At 33.2% G+C, this 3,549-nt stretch overlaps 2 long non-coding RNA genes across 2 annotated transcripts; both read right to left on the minus strand.

Moving 5' to 3' along the window:
- Positions 1-457: 457 nt before the first annotated feature.
- LOC109590883 (uncharacterized) lies at positions 458-841 on the minus strand. The gene is made up of 3 exons (XR_002189548.1): positions 772-841; positions 622-726; positions 458-573 (listed from the first exon to the last, which is right to left on the minus strand). It is a non-coding gene; the product is annotated as an uncharacterized LOC109590883 (long non-coding RNA).
- A 778-nt stretch (positions 842-1,619) lies between these two features.
- LOC109590882 (uncharacterized) lies at positions 1,620-1,967 on the minus strand. The gene is made up of 3 exons (XR_002189547.1): positions 1,826-1,967; positions 1,747-1,767; positions 1,620-1,672 (listed from the first exon to the last, which is right to left on the minus strand). It is a non-coding gene; the product is annotated as an uncharacterized LOC109590882 (long non-coding RNA).
- Between the last annotated feature and the right edge of the window lie 1,582 nt (positions 1,968-3,549).

A 3,549-nucleotide genomic window follows, 5' to 3' on the forward strand; every position in this document is an offset into this window, starting at 1 on the left:
CCATATAGACTATTTGTACTGAAGATGAGCATGAGGAGATTGAAGATGATGATCTTGTGAATGATGATTTTGTTGATTGTGCTGCTACCTTGAGTCTTGCCCGAGTCCTCATCTGAGTCTGAGTGTGAAGCAGTTGCGAGAACCATGCATAGATATTAGAGTAAATGAAACTCCATATTGCGAGAACACGCCCATTTCGCAGCCGTAAAAGTGGGCGTGGCCAAATCGGCGGTGCGCTTCACACGCCCTTTTCTGCTCATAGCCTACCCCTTCCTTTTTTTCTCCCTACGCCCTTGCATGTAGCTATAAACCTTAGTAACGTTAGGATCAGTTCCTTTCTCCAGTAACAATTTAAAAATATTAGTATTACCTTTTTCAATGGCTATAATAAGAGCAGGAGAGCCACCAGATGGATACTAATATAACAAATTTAAAAGTACATACATAAATTTAAATACAGCTACAAACCTTAGTAACATTGGGATCAGCTCCTTTTTCCAGTAACAATTTAACAATATCAGTATTATCTTTTTCAATGGCTATAATAAGAGCAGGAGAGCCACCAGATGTATACTATTATAATAAATTAGAATACTACAGTATACATGTACAGCTACAAACCTTAGTAACATTAGGATTAGCTCCTTTCTCCAGTAACAATTTAACAATATCAATATTATCTTTTTCAATGGCTATAATAAGTGCAGGAGAGCCACCAGATGGATACTACGATAACAATTTAAATGCTACAATATAAATGTAGCTACAAACCTCAGTAACATTAGGATCAGCTCCAGCTTCAAGTAGACCAATAACCTCCTCAAGTTTACTATGAGATTCTATGGACTTTATCAATTCTCTTCCCTACATATGTAATTATATGTAAAGCTAATATACAATTTATCATCTTACCAGACTAGAACTTTTAGCTTTTTTCTCAATTGATGCAACCTCGGCCCTCTATTTAAAAAGAGAAAATTATTGCTGTATATTAGCTTCAATTGTCTATAAAATTAAGATTAAGGTATTTACTCATTTACACAATAAAGACCGCCAATACATTGCAATCATGAAATTACCAATATTAAGTGCCACCAAATATTTCCACTATATTTTATGTTTCATTATATGATCTATTTTGCTGTGCAATGTAATACAAACTTAGTATAGACAGTACTACTTACATGTAATTGTTAGCAGAATCAACAGCTTATCACTGAATTGACAACAAAAGAAAAAAAGCACAACAAACTAGTTGCACAACAATATTCATAATGTTTACACAAATTATAACAAATTAACTACATGTACTTTAATAACTACATGTAAATTACATCCCTTGTGTAGCAAAAAAATTTGTGGCCCAAAATTTTCATGGATTTCACGTTTTTTCAAATTTCACAAAAATAAAATCCACAAAAATTAATTTAATAAGGTTCAAAATGGTTGAAAAGCAGAAAATTACAAATATTAAAGGCTACAAAATTAATTTTTTTGAATAGATTCTTGAAAAAAATTTTCCACTATACACTGTATGATAGTAATTAGTTACATGTGCGTATGCATACATGTACATTAAAATCTTACTGTAACTGTACATGTATATGTGCTATACCTACCAAAGTAGTGCTTGTGGTGGGAATGTTTTCCTCAGATGATGTGGCATGTATAACTGAAGAAGCATTAAATATAAAAGATAATTGTATACAACCAATGAAAGCTATTTATATAAAAGTACACATGTACCTTCTTCCTTGCCATCAAAATCTTATGTAAAAAATAGAAAATAAAAATAATTTTATATACTGCATTATCTTATATGTACCTTCTTCTTCTTGTGGTAATTCAATTACAGTAATATTGTGGTCTTTTAGCTTCTTCAGGATTAGTGGATCCTTGAGATCTCTCCTGACATCATTAAGAACACATGGTAGTATAGCATAAGTGATGATAACACAATTTTTTCTTAGTTGTTTAAGAATTGCATAATATGACCATGAAAATTCACCAAAGGTTGAGACCCAGGTATAAAATCGAGAATGAAGCCAAGGGGAACCAAGACGAAAACAGATATAAGGTAAACCAAGAGGAGCAGTAGGAGATAAATCAGATTGTTGTTCAAAGAAAGGTATCAAATCTTCAAAGGAAGCTGCACTCAATAATTTAGCGTATTCTTTTTCATATTCAAAAAATCGTCTGCTAATCTCATTATCATCTTTAACCAGTTCAATTAGTTTCTGTAATTGAGGTAGCCAATGAAATCATGCTTGCTTAAAAAATCAAAAAAGCTTTTAAAATCATTAACCCCCTCAAGAATATCAATGCAGGGCATCAACTCAGGAACGGCAGTAGTTTTTCTCTTTAAGCATCCATGTATCAACATTTTTGCATCTTCTACATCAATGGAATTACTTTCAAGTGACTTTTTCACAGCAAGAACAAGATAATCAAACTTATTCTGCAATTCATTAGCAATGTCTCGCAAATTAGGAACTTGATCAATTCTGCGCTCAAGGTTACGAACACCTAAAAACAATATGTACATAAGCTAGTTACTCTGTTGCTATCTCTCCTTACCTGGATTAACAAGCAATGGCTGTGGTGAATGCCCTACATTATGACAGATAAAGTAAAAGTATGTACCGCATTTGCTTGATTAGAAGCCTGGATGTTTATTAAAAATTGCATAAAAGAAATAAAACTGCCAAAACAATAACTCTAACCTATGACCTTGTGATATTTGTGTTATTTGGAATAATCTAAACAACTTGGCTACTTAAACTGGGTACTAAATGTGCGCATGTATAGTCAGAATATTTAAGGGAGTACGTTTATTTGAACTGGGCATGTAATCAGGCAACACGGTATATACTTCAGTTCATAATTTATTAGAGTAAGCAAGCAAAAATTGCATCTCCTCTCAGACATGCATCATCTATAACAGAATTAGAGTACAATGCTACTGGCTCACTTTCACTGTTAGGCAACATTTGGGGAGTGGCTAATGATGGTCTATCTGAAAATTTACTTTTTGACACAGCAATACATATATCTAAGTAAAAGAAAAGCAATCAATGAACTAGTGAATATTTAAAGTAAAACATCACACTTTGTCTTTCTCCATTAATACCATCAGCTACAGCATTCTCTCCTATTTCTCTAAGAGCAGCTATCAGTGTATCTATTGTTGGAGTCTCCACACCATCAGCTTTACGTAACCAGCTAGCCAAACACTCTGTGAAACAAGGATCTATTCCTCCATGATCTTTCTTTATTTTCTCTAGTGTATTGTGAGACAATTTAAGACGTAGGCCAAGTTGATGATATGATGTCTTGCTGTAGTGATGCTTCTCAAGTAATGCAATCACTTCATTAAGATCAATAATGTCTACAGCAATCATATTACAGTAAAATTATTATTATTGTAATTCCACACTTACTTAAAGTCCTTCCACTAAAAATAGGTTCCAAAACTGATTGAGCCATTAAAGGCGTACTTCGAGCTTCAAATGTAGACTGGGCAGGGCTAGTTATTTCACTCATTTGCAC

This window comes from Amphimedon queenslandica, unplaced genomic scaffold, assembly GCF_000090795.2.
Source record: "Amphimedon queenslandica unplaced genomic scaffold, v1.1 AMPQUscaffold_9336_Cont18671, whole genome shotgun sequence".
NCBI lineage: Eukaryota > Metazoa > Porifera > Demospongiae > Haplosclerida > Niphatidae > Amphimedon > Amphimedon queenslandica.